Source organism: Polypterus senegalus, unplaced genomic scaffold (assembly GCF_016835505.1).
Source record: "Polypterus senegalus isolate Bchr_013 unplaced genomic scaffold, ASM1683550v1 scaffold_5325, whole genome shotgun sequence".
In the NCBI taxonomy this organism is placed as follows: Eukaryota; Metazoa; Chordata; class Cladistia; order Polypteriformes; family Polypteridae; genus Polypterus; species Polypterus senegalus.
The window spans coordinates 2,027-11,439 of record NW_024380929.1 but is presented as its reverse complement, the minus strand read 5'-3'; the positions used below and the strand labels follow the sequence as shown (position 1 = coordinate 11,439).

Below are 9,413 nucleotides of genomic sequence, written 5' to 3'. Positions count from 1 at the left end.
GGTGACAGAACAAGTTATTTTCCTCAAGGGTCTGAGCCATGAATTCCAGGCAAACCAGTCTCCATTTTTACTAATTCTAAAAAAAAAAAAAAAATTCCTGAATGTTCTGGTTCAGTTTCTTTATCCAGTAACCTGTAATTTCACACACACACACACACTCCTCCATGCAATGCTGCCACCACCACCAGCTCCATTTCTTCATATTTGCTTAAAAGACACTTTATGGAGCACCGATGCAGATCATCGGCTAAAATGGATTCTGGGAAGAACGAGTTTATTCTTGCTTGTCTTACAGTGTTTGAAAGTTGAAGTCAACATGAGGTATCAGGAAATGTCCTTATGGTTGATATAACACAGAAACAGTTCACTTACCCATACTATTGAGGAAATAAAGAACCTGTGATAGCAATAAAATTGTAAGTAGTCGATTGAAAGGTCATCATATACAACCATCTTTGACATGATTAAAGGGCATCTAGCAAAGGCAGAATGAAACTTTAGGTATCTGTACTGGGATGATAATGGTGTTACCCCTGTGCTTGTCCATGTCTTTCATTTCCTAGTGCTGGTGCATGACAGGCAGCAAATGTGGCTTGAAAGCAGTGCCAGATAGACGCCACCCTCCTCAAATTGTAATGTCATTCTGTTTTACAGAATAGAGGCGGTTTGTTGCCATGCACATACCTTAAAAATGGTTTAGTATATTTGTAAGGATCTAATGCTCTAATAATAATGGAATGGAGACAAACCTGTCAAAAAGAACCCTATAAAAAATTGCAGGTACAATGAACTTTGGTTCACTTTCTCTAGGAAAAAAAAGAAAAAAAAAACCAACAAAACAATAAATCATTTTTAGACCACTCAGCCTGACTTGCGCTCTTGATGAAAGACGGGCATCTCAACTGATGCTTGGAGGGCGTGGCCATGCAATGTGGGCGGGTGACCTGCGGTTTGGGGGCGGGGCTCCACATGAATTTGAAGAGCGCGTCGAAGCGACTTGGCCTCACTGTTCCAGGTCTTGGAGAGAGTCAAACATGTCAAAGTGCGGGGAGGTACAGAGCTAACACAGGCTTTGCCGTTGGGAGAAAGGGCCACAACCTCTGCGAGCTTTTGCACTTGGAAAAAAATCTTCCTCGATTTGTCGGTTTATCCGCACCAAAGCGAGAGTTAAGAGTCCGAGATCCCTGCGCCTGACAACTTCTCTCCAGCGAACATCTCAGCCCTGAGTAAGAGCATCGACATGGATGACAAAATCCCAGTAAGTATAAGGGACACGAAGTGCCAACTGGAGCATTACGTGACTGTTTTAAATTTCTTAATGAGGTGCTTCGACCAGCTAGACGGAGGTGCAGCCCGCACCTTGCAATTGTGCAAATAAATTGTCACAACTCACCAGATTACTACATCAAGTACAATCTGGGAAATCGTAGTAACTATAACGTGTTAAAGGCAGCGTGTGGCGTAGTGGTTTAAGGCACTAACTTCAGGTCCTGAGGTTGTGGGTACAAATCCCGCTCTTGACAGTTTGTGACCCTGAGCAAGTCACTTCACCTGCTTGTATTCCAATTAGAACGCCACAAAAAATGTAACCAGTTAACTTAAAGGCGTGCAGCCCAATAACAAGAGATAAAAATTCATCCATTTTCTAAACCAGCTAACTCACTCACAAGTTAGTATGAAGAAACTGGGGTCTCTTTGGCCGAAAAAACAAAGGTGCGCAATTAGCTCTGAACGACCATCAGCATTAATAGCAGGCTTTTATCAAACAATCCACATATTATTTTTGCGACTGCTATGCTCAATAAGTTGTATAAAATCACTCGTTCAGTATTTACATATCGTACGGCTTGCGGAGAGCTTAAACCTGCTGATGTGAAGGTCAGTTCGTCCACACGATCGCCTACATCAGCCTCTTTAAGTCTTCGCGTCCGGGCACTTTTAGCGTTACCCCCGTTACTTTCCCGTTAAAAAGTGCCAACATCACCAGAAGAGAAACATCACATTTTTTCACAATAATGAAGCAACCAGACTCCCTTGATGCGGGTATTTAATGTTTCATGCCCGCCAATTTCGAATCAGCCTGATGATTTGTCAATATAAATTGCGTCAGATTGTACCATTGCTCGTTATTTAGGATTCCAGCCCCGAATAAATGACTTCATTAAAGAAGTTCGCATTATCTCTCCAAACTAGCAGAACAACAGAGGGAAAAAAATCCCTAAAGCCCCTTAAGTCTGCAGGGGTCCCTCTATAGTTTCGAACACTAGCGTCGCGGACCGGTGGATGGACATGGAGGTCTTAACCGCTGATCGGCGCTCCCAGACTTTTTAAAGCAAAGGCTCAAAAATTGCTCTTTACTAGGCGGTGTGGTTCTGCACAGAACCATAGCTTGATAAGAACCTCTGAAAAGTTCTTTGCGTCTGAAGTTGCTGTTTTAGCATTCCAATGGTTCCCATGCAGTGTGTGGGCAAAACAGAAATCGCTAATTGTATACACCGAGGGTCATTTGAAAGTGCCTTCACACTTAGTTCGTTTGGTGTGATGTCCCCGAAAGTCCACCTTGGTTAGGTAGACGAGAACACGCCAATCGCACTCGGGTGCGGACCAAAAGAACTGCACCGGGACCCTTCAGAATGGGTGATCTCAGTGCGTTACCAAGTGAACCCTGGAGCGCTTCGCATGAGGGCTGAATGCGATCCCATACGGGACCGATCTAAATGCAAGAACTGCTGTGCATTGTGGGTGACATTGTCTATTTTTGTGCTCTGCCATGGAAATGTAACCAATTGTTTCTCAAATGTTGTATGTCGCCTTGGATAAAGATGTCAGCCAAATAACACACACACACACACACACACACATATGTACCAATTATCAAGTGTGGCAGAGAGGAGCGCTAGGGACCCCAGTCTCTAATTTTGAGCTTGTTGGACTGAATGTCCTGTTCTCCTCACAATTTATTCTAATGTTTTAATTTTCAGTCTACGTAAAGGATAAAATCAGTAGCTGCGAACTGGCACGTCACAAATCAATGTGTAAATATCGATAAGCAGTGAAGATTTGGCGATAATATAGAGTGCTCCTCCGAAGACTACTAGTCTAACTCAACGTGCGGTTAGCCATGCATTTGCTTACCAGATTCGCAGTAAAAAAAAACAAAATACGTCGCTGTTGGGCATTTTGTGCCATCGAAGGGAGAGCGGCTGCCATATCGCGCCTAATACAGTGACTTGAATGCTATACGGTGGCGCACTTGTTAACAGAGCTGCTTCCCGGCTCTAAGGATAGACTTTCAACTCCGATCCCGAACCCTTAAAAAGTGTCGGTTTGCTGTCACACGCCAAAGGACGCTCGAATTAGACCTCATTTGATGACCCACGAGCAGCCGTTCTGTGGAGCACTTGAACCCGCACTGAGCACAAGAAATGGTATTAGGCGATTAAAAGATTAAAAAAAGGTCGTTGCACTTGTTCAGGATTGAGCTGGGTAGTGGAAGGATGCGAGGAGTTCAGCCTTGAATTCAGATGGACGGTGAGTGTGCAGAGTGGTACGAGCAAAACCTTATTGTGCTTTTGTAGCCAGCAGCATCGAGAACCTGTAATTCAAGGCCGCTTTAAGCCGTGGCTGCCAAATGTGTCTTCTAGGCTGTTTTAGAGAAACCGAAGTCGTATGATGATATCAATACCCAGAGTCTGCGCTGAAATCTGTAGCCTGCAGCCGCTCTTTTATCGTAGACTTCACGGTGTCTGCTCAACGACTCGAGTCAGCGGCAACGTTTACAAAGTGACGGAGACAAACAACCGTTGGATCAGCGAAGCGGTCCAATAATTAATGTTAAGACCGCCGACGTCAGACTATATGAGGTGTCAGCTGGTCCACACAGAGAGCCGGGCAGGACGACCCCCCGCGGGTTTCGCTGGTTAGGCCCGCCAACTCAGTGTAATCTGCGCCGCTGCAATGGACGAGATATTATTCTGCTGCCATCTTACAGTCATGAGACAAACACGTGTCCATGATCGGATTCGCCAAAAGCTGAAGTGCCATGCTGTAGCCAACTCTGCCTTCTATAACATGTGGCCCTGCATTGCGGCCGTTGCTTGGTGGGATAGGCTCCAGCTTCCCCGAGACTCTGCGCAGGATACAGGTGGGACGGAAAAAAGTGAAAATAAGATAAAAAAGGGGGTTTGGCTACTCGATTATTTTGGCTGGTGGGATGCAGACCACTGATCTCCATGAAAGCCCGAATAACACAAATAACACCGCCAGGCTTTGGAGAGAACCGTTCGCAATAAGACCTTAAAACTAAATATACGCACTGAGATACCCAAGAACACTTCTCTTTTTTCTTCTACACTTTTTCCACCCGTTGCTCCTCCCCTTTCCCTTAAATAATCAATTAACTTTATTAAAAACCTCCTGACATGGACTCAGCAAAGAGGACAAACCGTCAAGAGACAAGCCGTTAAAAATAGCAGGATTAAAACTGCCATCGGGATCTTTAAATGGACCCAAAGACTGGAGCGCTGAAAGGAAATTGAGCTTCAGGCTCCATAATGCGGGAGGCGCGCTTGTCACAAATCACTTCCAATTCAGACCACCCCTTGTAATCAGATCACTTGCATAAGACCCCAAATCCTTCTCTCCACCCGACATTCAACTTCTATATCAGTGGCACTGTCATATAATAATAATCATCATCATCACATAGCATAACCTACCACTCTGAAACCCAATTTCCCCACTTCAAGGTCATGGGAGCTGAAGCCTACACTGGCAACACTGGGTGCAAGAAGGAATCCCATCAGTCTGTTTGTCAATTTCTATCCCCCTCCTCTCCGAGTGCGTCTCTGTATTTAGCCCGGGTGCCTGCCGGGCGTGCGCAGTTTGCACCGCTAAACTCGCTGTGCCGTTTTGACGGACTTTCATGGCAAAGGCAGCTGCGTCCGTTTCACTGAATATGAAAGGGGACGGATTTTTCTAAAGAAGGACACTCTTCAGTTTGGACATCGAGATCAATAAACTGGGCGAAGTTCCAAAGTCTAATGATCTTGCCTGTGTGTCGTTCATTAACGCGGCTGCCAAGCTCTTTTTAAATCCCAGTGGGAAAGACGCTGAAGATGCTTGGAACCTGAGAATCAACGGATGGAAAAGATGAGATGGCCCAACACAGAACCAGGAGGGATGGGCGGCCAGTTGGCCGAGGTCTCCAGTACTGTCATGTGTCTGACTTTGTCTGTTCTAACTGCAGACCCCCAAAAGTTTATTTTCTGCAAGGATGCTGCTCATTAGTGTTTTTTGTTTTCTTCTCCTCCATTGCCACCTTCACTTAGTTCAACAATTAAATTAATGGGCAGTTATTAATAACTTCTGTTTATGCTAATCAGTTTAGAAGTACTTTGGTTTAAACACGCGTGTCTACTCATTAGCAATCGATAACGCTCGTAAATACGTATACGGGCACTCATTGAAGGGTGCTATACAAAAGGAAACTCCGCTGAAGAGAATCACTGTGATAACAGACTCTGTCAATTCTTTCTTTCTTTCTTTCTTTCTTTCATGATCACATCATATATTCCATATATTTTTTTGATAAGACTCCGTGAATTAATTCTTTCTTTGCTTACATGATCACATCATATATTCTACTTTTTCAAAGTCTTTTTTGTGATTTTATGCTTGTTTTCCACAGAAGAAACATGCAATCTACGCTGTAGAAACCCATGGAACCGATGATCTGAGTAAACCGCCTCCTGATGGCAAGGAGAAGAAGTACAAGGGCCTCTGGAAGAGGAAGAAGGCAGGCCGGAATGTGGACGATCTCAAGAAGGAGATTGACATTGTAAAGCACTTTACTTTCAAATTCTTATTTATGTGTTTATTTATTTGCTCACCTTTCTTCGAGGGGTCGGTTTCGGATGACAGGCTATAGCTAAGACTTACAAATTTCACATTTGCCACCACTGACGGCCCCCTAACCTGCCTGTCTCCATTTAGGTGGTCTCTGATGTTGTCACTTCTCTTTGCTTTGGTTTTAACCAACATGGCCTACAAGGACTAAGCAGTTGTCTGTTTTAAGTAAGACATTATTGATATTACAAGAGAACTGAGTGGGGCACGCAAGCTGTGCAAGGCGCTATATGAGACTCTTTGGCAGGTTTTTCATTCCAGGCTGCTCTTGCTCCATTTTACTTTTACAGTATATGTGGATTCCTTAGCTCCATAAAATCATTAAGCTAGTTGTGTGATGGAGCTCGTAAGGCGTAAGATCGAGCGGCTCCTCTGAGAAGACTAACTAATTAACTAAGACTAACTAACTAACTAAGACTAACTGAGAATTAGTGACAAACAGCTAGGAGGTCAGGCAACGAATTGGGCAGAGTAGTGAGGTGTGGCAGGATCAGACTTCAAGGAGCAGCATACCAAGTGAGGTATACGGTCATATCGGGGCTGCACCATGATGTGGACTTGTGAAATGTGACTTGTTCAAGCTACTGAGTGAGTGACCTGCAGAAAGGTGTCAGGATCGGACCTCCAAGAGAGAGGATCTGAAGGTTTAATAGGGTTGGGTGCGGACTTCTGTCAAGCTGGGTCACGATAGGAGGGGTTTGGGGGGCTTTTACTACCCCTAGAAATGATAAAGCACAGGCATAACTCCCACAAACTGAACCTAAGCGCCATTAGGTTTAATGAAATAACAAATCCAGACATGAAAAGACTGAGGTACAAACTGAATTGCAGTTCAGTACAAGTGGCGCGTTTATTTAAAATCACAAATCTTTACTCAATATATCATAAAGTTTAAAAAGCCTGGCAGAGCAAGGAGTTTAAACACCGGGGGTCTGGGGTCCTCGAATAAACAACGCACTCATACACCCCCCAATTGTAATCTTATTACATGCTCAGCGCACAGTAAAGCCGATGATTTAACATCTAATCGGTGCGACCGCCCGACTTGCCTGCGCGAGTCGGTCGAGTTGCTTTCACGAATACTAGATGAGTGTCTGTGGTAAACGGTGATGGGCCACTGGCACGTCGTTTTCATCTCTCTCTCTAGCCGTTGAAGTTTTCCTCCACTCCGTTTTCTGCTATTTTCACAAACACTTTCTTTACCGTCACTCTCAGTGCCCCTCGTCACTTTACTCCTCTTTCTCTTTGGTGGAATTGTCAATTGGTTTAAAGCAAAAAGTCACTGTGTGCGGAATCCAAGCGGATTACTGAGAACATTTTTTAACCCAAAGCAGGCTACCACATAGACGTATATAGGTAAACGCCGCATTCACTGTGTTGCCCAGTCGACACGATACGTCAGCGCATCCGCCATATTGCAAGTGGCAAAAGTACCATTTAAACTAATACAGGTAGACGTAGAAACCGGGTTTTCTGATGATAAAACAATAACATTTAAAAGAGTATCGTTTACATACAACAGATTTTAGTGAACCGTTTAAATGCAATTATTTGTGTCCATTTATACACCAATAATGACAACTATTAAATAATAATAATAATAATAATAATAATAATTATTATTATTATTATTATTATCATTAATATTATTATTAAACAATTCCTCCCATATAAGTAACATTTCTGAAACATTTCTAGACTTCATCCTGTTCTTACGCATCACAGTACTGAAGTATTGGTTAATGCCCGAGTCACCTCACGTATAGATTATTGTAATGCTATTCTATTTGGCATCCTACAAAAACATATCCATCGCTTACATCCATCCATCCATTATCCAACCCGCTATATCCTAACTACAGGGTCACGAGGGTCTGCTGGAGCCAATCCCAGCCAACACAGGGCGCAAGGCAGGAAACAAACCCTGGGCAGGGCACCAGCCCACCGCAGGGTATACACACACACACACCAAGCACACACCAAGCACATGCTAGGGACAATTCAGAATCACCAATACACCTAACCTACATGTCTTTGGACTGTGGGATGAAACCGGAGTGCATTTCTTACAACTTCTTCAAAATTCTGCTGCCAGGATAATAACCTGCTGTTCAAAATCCACTGAACATACCACACCGATTCTCTCTCAACTTCACTGGCTCCCTGTTAACTACTGAATACAATACTAAATACCGCTCTGAACATTTAAAGCTCTCCACAACTTTACTGATCTCCTACAGACTTACACTCCACTCATCTCTCTCACTCAGATCCTCATCTGCAGCTCGACTTTCTGTACCACACGTCAGACTCAGTGCTATGGGAGCTCGAGCGTCTCTCATTGTGCTCCTCAACTCGGGAATTCTCTTCCCTCTCATATACGTTGCATTGATTCAATAACACATTTTAAAACTACCCTCAAATCTTGTCTTTTCAAACTGGCTTATCAATTGTGAATTTTGCCCCGTTACTACCAGTTTCCTTTGTTTGCTAATTATTGCTTTTTGATTTATCATTCTCTTGTTTTAATGCTACTAATGTTGTTTAATTTTATTGTAAGGTGACCTTGAGTGCCAAGAAAGGCGCCTATTAAGTAAAATGTATTATTATTATTATTATTATTTTGAGATGAAAACTGAAATGTCTGAAAGTCAAAATATTAGGACTGCAACTGGCAGTCTGGTCTTTCTTTTAACAGTGAAATGATCCACTCAATGACAAAAATAAACAATTTTATTGTATACAAATTGGCTTAATAATTTCTGAAAACATTTCACTCATTCCTCTTTCAATCTCTCTCTCACACGCACACACACACAATGTGGTTACTTAAATATATAGAGGATAGGATCTAAAATCCTTGAAACAGAACTGTCTTCCATAGCTTTTCTGTAATTTGAGAGTATTCAGTCTGGCAATATGGTGCAGCCTTAGTTTGTGGAAGACAGACACAACTAAAGACATGAGCATAAAATGATGTCAATTTCAAACTGTGTTTCCTCCCTGAGCTCCTTGAGAAAAAACACATCATCTGAACCAAACTCAGCCCAAACAAACTGACTGATCAAAGATACACTGACAGCTTGCCTTAATGTCGACTGTCAGATAACACGCTCAGCTACTTTGACCACCTTGACTGGACCCTCAGAAGGAATCAGCAAACCTCCTTTGTTTTTAATTGTGAGCAGAGTGGTAGCTTTGATCATATGATGCCAGTACAGCATCTGTTACCAAACTAGCATGGCACACATCACAGGACAGCTTTCTCAACATCCTGTCAAAGGGCTACCTCCCACTGCTTCTTGAGGTGGATTTCTTTGGGAAACCTTCAGAGTTTGAGAAATGTTAACAGCTAACAACAATCTACATAGTTAGTGACTAAATACGTTTAGCCAAAACGTTGTTTGGAGGCTCACTTGAGCACATAAATGCATAGCTTTGCCATCTTAGCCTGGCGTAGCTAAAGTTAAGATTATAAAACGGGATTTTCTAATGGCCAAATATAA

At 43.1% G+C, this 9,413-nt stretch overlaps 1 long non-coding RNA gene across 1 annotated transcript; it reads left to right on the top strand.

Annotated features, from left to right (window-relative positions):
• Positions 1–1,012: 1,012 nt before the first annotated feature.
• LOC120520410 lies at positions 1,013–7,194 on the top strand. The gene is made up of 2 exons (XR_005631832.1): positions 1,013–1,258; positions 5,690–7,194. It is a non-coding gene; the product is annotated as an uncharacterized LOC120520410 (long non-coding RNA).
• Positions 7,195–9,413: the final 2,219 nt, after the last annotated feature.